Source organism: Ursus americanus, chromosome X (genome assembly GCF_024610735.1).
Source record: "Ursus americanus isolate L20-20 chromosome X, mUrsAme1.1.p, whole genome shotgun sequence".
NCBI classification, from domain to species: domain Eukaryota; kingdom Metazoa; phylum Chordata; class Mammalia; order Carnivora; family Ursidae; genus Ursus; species Ursus americanus.
This window is the reverse complement of record NC_142164.1, coordinates 46,598,438-46,607,077: the sequence shown is the minus strand read 5'-3', so window position 1 is coordinate 46,607,077 and position 8,640 is coordinate 46,598,438. Positions and strand designations below refer to the sequence as shown.

Genomic DNA, 8,640 nt, shown 5'->3' with positions numbered 1-8,640 from the left:
ATTAAAGGAAAGAGTGGATCAGCCACAACAGCAGGGAGCACACATCACATATAGGAGACACCCCTGAAGGGCCAGGTTCTGGTGAACAGGGAACGCAGCACTGCAAGGCAATACAAGACCCCCTCTTCATAAAGCCATTAATTTCAAGAGCAGGAGAACACAAAGAAGCTGATACAGAAAGTTAGACAAATGGAAAGACAGAAGAATATGTCCCAAATGAAAGAACAGGACAAAATAACCACAAGAGACCTTAGCAAAACAGAGATAAGTAATATGCCTAAAAGATTACTTAAACTTACAATCATAGAGATACTCACTAGACTTAAGAAAAGAGTAGAGGTCATCAATGAGACCCTTAACTCTGAGATAAAAGAGAATCAATCATAGATGAAAAACACAATAAATGAATTTTAAAATACACTAAATGAACTTAAGTAAATAGACCAAATCAGGCACCTGGAGGACAAAGTAATGGAAAGCGAATAAGCTGGTCAGGTGTGAGGGGGAAAAAAATTATGCAGAATGAAAATAGACATGGAGGACTCAGCGACAACATCAAGTATAATAACAATAGCATTATAGGGATACCAGAGAGATAAGAAAAAGAAAAAAGGGGCAGAAAGTTTATTTAAAGGAATAATAGCTGAAAACTTCCCAAATCTGGAAAAGGAAACAGAAATCTAGATCCAGGAGGCACAGAGAGCTCCTAACAAAATCAACGCAAGGAGGTATACACCAAGCCACACAGTAATTAAAATGGAAAAAGCAGGGGCACCTGGGTGACTCAGTTTGTTGAGCAGCCAACTCTTGATTTCAACTCAGAACTCAGGTCATGAGCTCAGGGTCTTGAGATTGAATGTTGAGTCAGGCTCCAAGCTCAGATTCTCTGTCCCTCTGCCCCACCCCTTCTCTCCCTTCCTCGAAAATAAATAAGCAAATATTTTTAAAAATAAAATGAAAAAAGTAGTGATAAAGACAAAATTTTAAAAGAAGCAATACAAAAGAAGATAGGTACATACAAAAGCAACCCCATAAGGATATCAGCAGATTCTTTTTTTCAATTTTAAACTACTTTATTGAGGTATGATTGACATACAAAAAGTCATATATATTTAATATATACAACTTGATGAGTTTGGAGATAAGTACACATCCATGAAACTATCATCACAATCTATGCCATAAACATTTCCATCACCACCAAAAGATTCCTCCTGCCCCCTTTTTAATTATCATTATTAGTGATAAGAATACAAAGTAAGATACACTCTCAGCAAATATTCAAGTATATAATTTGGCATTTTTAACTATAGGCCGTATGCTATACAGCAGCTGTCTAGGACTTATTCATCTTGCAAACTGAAACTTTATACCCTTTGAATAATACCTCCCTGTTCCCCCCTCCCCCAGCCCTTGGTGACCACCATTCCACTCTCTGCTTCTATGAGTCTACCTATTTTAGATTTCTCATATAGGTGAGATCATGCAGTATTTGTCTTTCTGTGACTGCTTTATTTCACTTAACAGGATGTCCTCCAGGTTCATCCATGTTGCCAAAAATTTCAGGATTTCCTTTTTTTCTAAGGCTGAATAATATTATTTATCTATTCATTTGTTGATGGACACTTAGTTGGATTCTGTATCTTGTCTATTAGGAATAATACTGCAGTGAACATGGGTTCACTTTGAGATCCTGATTTCATTTCTTTTGAATATATACCAAAAGTGGGATTGCTTGATCACATGGTAACTCTATTTTTTAATTTTTGAGGGACCTCTATACTGTTTTCCATAGTGGTCACACCAATTTATATTCCCATCATCAGCAGATTCTGCAGCAGAAACTTTACAGGCAAGAAGAAAGTGGCATGATATATTTAAAGTGATGGAAAGAAAAAAATCTGTAGGAAATAATACTCTATCCAGAAAGGATATCATTCAGATGGAGTGCCTGGGTGACTCAGTCAGTTAAGTTTCTGCCTTCTGCTCAGGTCATGATCCTGGAGTCCTGGGATCAAGCCTCATGTTGGGATCCTTGCTCATCAGGGAGTCTGCTTCTCCCTCTCCCTCTGCTCCTCCCTCTGCTCCTTCTCTCTCTCTCTTCCACTCACTCTCTCTCTCTCTCAATTAAATAAATACTATCTTTTTTTAAAAGGCTATCATTCAGAATAGAAAGAGAGATAAGTAGCTTCTCAGATTAACAAAAGTTAAAGGAATTCATGACCACTAAATCAGCCCTACAAGAAATGTTAGAGGGGAATCTTTGAGTGGAAAGGAAAGACCATAAGCAAGAGTAAGGAAAGTAGGAGCACAAAAGCATCAAAAATAAGTATATCTATAAATATCAGTCAAGAGAGTCATAAAATAAAAAGAAGTAAAGTATGATACCATAGACCTCAAATGTGGAGAAAAGAGTAATGAATGGGTTCAAACTTAAGTGACCATCAACTTAATACATACTGCTATATGCAATATTATATACAAACCAAATGGTAACATAAATCAAAAATCAATAATAGATACGTGAAAATTAAAGAGAAAGGAATTCAAGCATATCACTAAAGAAAACCAACTAACCATGAAAGGAGAGAGCAAGAGAAGAAAGGAATAAAGGAAACTATGAAACCAACCAGAAAATCAGAAACAACATGACAATAAATACATACCTATCAGTAATTACTTTGAATATAAATGCACTAAATGCTCCAAACGAAGGACATAGGGTGACAGAATGGATAAAAATTCAAGACCCATTTGTATGCTGCCTACAAGCGACTCATTTCAGACAAAAGACACATGCAGATTGAAAGCAAAGGGATGGAGAAGCATCTATCATGCAAACGGTTGTGAAAAAAAAATCTATGGTAGCAATACTTATTTCCGACAAAATGACTTCAAAACAAAGATGGTAACAAGAGACAAAGACGGAGGCTGTATAATAATAAGGAGAACAAACCAACAAGAAGATATAACGACTCTAAGTATTTATACACCCAGCATGGGTGCACCCAAATACTTAAAGTAGTCAATAATAAACATAAAATAAGAAATTAATAGTAATTCAATAACACTTACATCAATGGACAGATAGTCCAAACAGAAACTCAACAAAGAAAGAGTGGCTTTGAATGGAACACTGGAATAGATGGATTTAATAGATATATTCAGAACACCCCATCCTAAAACAGAATACACATTCTTTTCAAGTATACAAGGAAAATTCTCCAGAATTGATCACATCTTAGGCCACTGACTTGAAATCATTTGAGAACTAAAATATCTTTTCCCTGAAGCTCTGCAAACTAAATATAAATGACTTAGGGTAAAGAAATAACAATAATAGCTCATGCATAGACAGTCTTTGTGCTGTTGCTCTATGGGTCACTCAAAGGTCACCAGAGACATTTGAACTATAAACAAGGAAGATCAGTCAAGTTGCCACTAGCTGTCCTCACTCTATCTGAAGATGTTTCACCTCTGAAATCTACAAGTCTTATCCACTGGCTACCTTCAGAACTTAGAAACTGGCTTAACATTTAATCCAAATATTAACCATTGCTTTTCTTTTGTTTCCACAGAAATGCCTCTTATTTGACACCTGATTACTTGAACCATAGGCCTAACTTTGAGAGTAAACCTGCATCATCACCTGCCGAAATAAGTTTGACTAAACTGACTTAGTGTCAGAACTAAGAGACTAGATCAAAGAGATGAAACCACTACCAGGTCAGCATTTAATACATTAAAACCCCAAGGACATTTCAGATAGGGGAACTGAAGGGGTTCAGGACAGGTCCTCCCCCCATAATGTGTCACTTCGGCATGTGGATTATTTTGAGCTGAAAGCACTTGAGACCCTGCAGGCTCAAGAGAACCCTCCCCCTGCTTAACTACATAGAACAATCTAAATTAGGGGTCTTTCCCAGAATAAGTGTTATTAACTAAGATAAATTTTATCTCAGTGATCATCTGTATGGTAGGACAAACATCTGATTACTGAACAACTGCTCTTCTTATCAGCCTGTGAAATGTATTCCTTTCCTCTGAAATCCCAGACCCTTACCCCCTTCTTCTTATTTCAGAATGACATCTATACCTCATTTTGCCTGTCTTTGGAATTTCCATGTCTATATGGATTCCCTGTATGTACACCTATTACGTTTGATTTTTTTTTTCTGTTAATCTGTCTCATGTCAATTTGATTCTTAGTCCAGCTAGAAGAACCTTTGAGGGGACAGGAATTCTTGCTCCCTGACAAGCCATATTAGCTAATACACTATGCAATTTTAAATGTCTTCAGAATTGGGACATCTGCTCTTTCAGCATCAATTAGAAATATGGAATTTTTATCTAAAATTACACCCACACAAATTCTTTCTTTCTCTCTCTCTCTTTCTTTCTCTCTTTCTTTCTTTTCTTTCTTTCTTCTTTTCTTTCCTTCCCTCCCTCCCTCTCTTCCTTCCTTCCCTCCTTCCTTTTGTTGTTCTTCTTTCTTCTTCTTCTTCTTCTTCTTCTTCTTCTTCTTCTTCTTCTTCTTCTTCTTCTTCTTCTTCTTCTTCTTCTTCTTCTCTTCTTCTTCTTCTTCTTCTTCTTCTTCTTCTTCTTCTTCTTCTTCTTCTTCTTCTTCTTCTTCTTCTTCTTCTTCTTCTTCTGCCTATGAGCCTTAAATATATTTTTGAAACTTCCCTAACTGCTTTCATTGTTTCCTTCTTTATGGTTCTACACCTTTCACAGATGTGAAGAAAATGCCACATCTTGACTTTTTATGCTTACTACTAGAAGTAATTCTGCAAAATTGTTATGTTACTAGCACAGGTAGTACATTATACAGGTAAAAAGCCTAGGGTCCAAAATAAGACTGCCTGGATTTGAGTCTTGGCTCTGCCACACACATCAGTGTCTCATTTCCCTCCTCTGTACAATGGGGACAGTGCTCACTTCAGCAGAACATATACTAAAATCAGAATGATACAGAGAAGATTAGCATGGCTGCTGCTCAAGGATGACATGCAAATTCATGAAGTGTTCCATAATTTTTGGACATTAGAGGAGGGCATGTGATGTAATGAGCACTGGGTATTATATAAGACTGATGAATCACTGAACTCTACCTCTGAAACTAATAATACACTGTATGTTAATTAATTGAATTTAAATTAAAAAACAAAATAAAATAGGGATAATCATAGCACATGTGTAACTCTTAGAAGACTAACACATACATGCTCACATATTAATTTTAATTATGATCTCCAGAGTACAACAAAGAAGATGTGTTTCTCAAAGTAAAACAGTTTATGGTGTGTATATATATATAATATTCATTTTATATATGGTATAAATATAATCATATATATATATATACATACATAAATATGGTCATTAAATTTTAGTAAAGTCACCTACATACTATTTATATAATGCATTTTTCTACTTCTTCTTATTAAAATGAAAAATACCATCCACTTCAAGTTACCTTGGACATGGTATGGTAAAAGAGAAAGAGCAGGATTTTTATTTAGAAAACCTGTACAGGTTTCTCCCACTATTCAAAATTAGATCATCCCTATGAAACTTTTCATAAGCCAAAAGTTTTCTTAAACGCTTTTATATCCCATAAGGCGAAGAATAGCCCCTGTTTTTCAAAAGTTTGCATTAAGCCACTTCATTTAATAGCTGTTTTTGGTAACCAAAGTAAATCTGAGAAGATTTTCACTTTTACAGAAAAAAAAAAAAAGCTGTTACCATACCAAAGTAGGTCTTTTGTAAAAGCAAAGATGCGTAATATCTGTATTCAAATTCTAGCTCTAATATTTACTTGCTGTGTACCTGCATGCAAAATTCTTATCTCCTTGAGCCTCATTCTCTTCATTTGTAAAATAAGGATAATAATAGTACTCACCTCGTGAGATTTTTATGAGGTTTAAATAACTGTAAATACTCAATAATAGAGATTTTTATGTTAAATGTTCAAACATATTCAAAACTCTGTGTAGTTGGACTTCCTGGGTTCATATTCGTGATGGTCAATTTTATGTGTGAACTTAAAGCACTTTTTTGGATGGGATTAACATTTAAATCAGTGGGCTTTGAGTAAGTACATTGCCTTTCATAATGTTTATGGACCTCATCCAATCAGTGAATGAAAGCCTGAATAGAACAACAACAGCAACAAAACCCTCCCAGAGAAAGAAGGAATTCTCCAGGAGATTGTTTTTGGACTTTATCTGCACCATGGGCTCTCCAGGGTCTCAATACTGCCAGCCCACACTGCAGATTTGGACTAGCAAGCCATTATAACTGCCTAAGCCAATTCCTTATAATAAATCTCTTCTCAAAATATGCATGTTCTATTGGTTTTGTTTCTCCACAGAACCCTGACTAATAGAATATCCCAGCTCTACAACTTACTTGGACTTTGTACAAATTACTTAACCACTCTGAGCCTTATTTCTTCATCTACAAAATGAAAATAACAATGCTTACCTTACTTTCTTGTTGTGAGAATTAGAATCTATAAAGTGTCTAGCCAGCTATTTGGCACCTAAGTAATTCTCAGGAAATGAGCTTCATGGAGTACCTGAAAACAAGGAGACACTATTTCCCCAGATAAGGATGTGGGTATTTTCTGTTATTTTGTTCAAGAACTAAAAGGACCTGGGTTTATAAACAGTCTTTTTAATGCAACATACATGATTGCCAGGATAAATTCTTTCAGAAAAGTGAGGTAGGTCCCATTGATTAAAGTTTGGTATATGGAAAAAGTTTCACTATTTTCTCAGATCCAGCCATTTTCTCAGACCTATCAAGGCCACCTTATGTGTGGTCAACGTAATCTTAGGGAAGTGGAGCCTTGAGAAAACTATGCTAATAAGTTTCTATATCCTAATTTTGTGTATCACCATTTTCTGAGAAGGCATTTATGTATCCTCATGACACCAGTTTATTATTTTTAAAAAGAACATACTTGCATTGCTAGTTGCAACCTACTCAGTTAGGTTTACAATTCATTGGGTTGTTGCCAACCAGAGTTTGAAAATCACTGCTCTCGACATTACTTAATAAACAATGTGTTTCATTTTGCTACCTCTCTCTGCTGTATATTCTAGTCAAGGCTCCCTTTCCACATGGGAAGGCTCCCTTTCCACATGGGAAACCATTCATTACTTGAGGGCTGAAAATCCATTCCCATTCACTTCTTTCCTGGCACCGTCTGCTCATTCTACATACTCTTCCTGGTTGTTTATGCATGGTAATTGGCTCTGTCACACTTCAAGCATGTGATTCTTAGGACATACAATGCTATAAGTCAAGAAAAGTGAACTTTTTAGATATAAGAAATGATTCTTTTCAGGAATGGCCTTGTCCCTTTTTGAAGAGCCCACAGGATCATGCCACATCTATTCAGGATAATCTCCCTTGTAATTAGCTATAAGTCAACTGTTTAGTAACCTACTCATGATAGTGATATCCCATTCACAGTTCCTGCTCATGCTCAAGGGGGTGGAAATCATAGAGGATATATATATCAAGTCATAAGAATTATCTTAAAATTTAGTCTACCATATGAAACATCTCAGTTTTCCAAGATATGTCCTGGGTTTAGCACTGAAAACCCCTCATCCCCAGGGAAGAGCTTCAGTCACAGGCAAACTGGTATAGTTGGTGACATTATCAGTGGAACCTGGGCATGGAATTTGTTCCTGTTCTCCTCTGATAAAACATTTGTAAAGAACATTGAAATGTGTCTATAGTCAGATGCTCCAGAGTCAGTCACTTGACCAAAAACATATATTTTTCTTGGTCATATCCTACCTACTGCACACACTAAACAATGTTTATAAATGAAACACTTTGGAAAGGCTGAAGGAATATCGCATTTTCAGGGTTCCTTTTGGATATGCTGTGTGTGTCAATTAATAAATACAGAATTACCTCAGTGATGTGATACAAAATTTTTTTTTCTAATTGTAGGCAACAAGAGGTAAAGTCAGCAGTATTTTTGAACAAGTCTAATTTAAATTTTAAAAATTAGTAGTGAACAAACACTATATTTTCTTATCCCTCTGAATTTGTTTTACACACTCTTACTTAAATTCAACAAACATATTATCTTAATAATATTGAAGAATTACAGAATAATAAATGTGGTACTGAGTAAACCATTGAATTACAGTTTATTATCACTTTTTCTATCTTCTTGGTCCTTACTTTTAAATATTTTTAGGCAAATACAATCAAAAAGAAAATGGGACTTTCTGATCAAAAGAAAACCTGAATTTTATATTTTGTTATGCATTTTGCTTTCTTCCCATGAGTGGGAAATTATTTTCCTGAAACAAAAACAAACCAAAATAATTGCTTTCCTTTAGTTTATTTCTACTTAAATTATTTTACAGCATTTAAAAATGGAACACGAATTCCAAGGGGAAAAAAACTGGAATATTTCTTCCCATAGTAGAATATACGTTTTCAGATTCTATAGGTTATTGGTTCCCTGGAGTTCTTGACATTGAAATGTGATACTTCATATTACTGTTCTCTACTTGGATACATCAACGGCATTGTTCTTTTTATTATTTGATTTTAGCTTGAACTTCTCCCACGCTTCCTCTGTTGGAACAAATTCAGGTGCATAAA

The 8,640-nt window shown here is 35.3% G+C and overlaps 1 non-coding gene across 1 annotated transcript; it reads left to right on the top strand.

Annotated features, from left to right (window-relative positions):
• Window positions 1–4,930: 4,930 nt before the first annotated feature.
• LOC123787936 (U6 spliceosomal RNA) lies at window positions 4,931–5,037 on the top strand. Its single transcript, XR_006778380.1, has one exon. It is a non-coding gene; the product is annotated as a U6 spliceosomal RNA (small nuclear RNA).
• The last annotated feature ends 3,603 nt before the right edge of the window (window positions 5,038–8,640 follow it).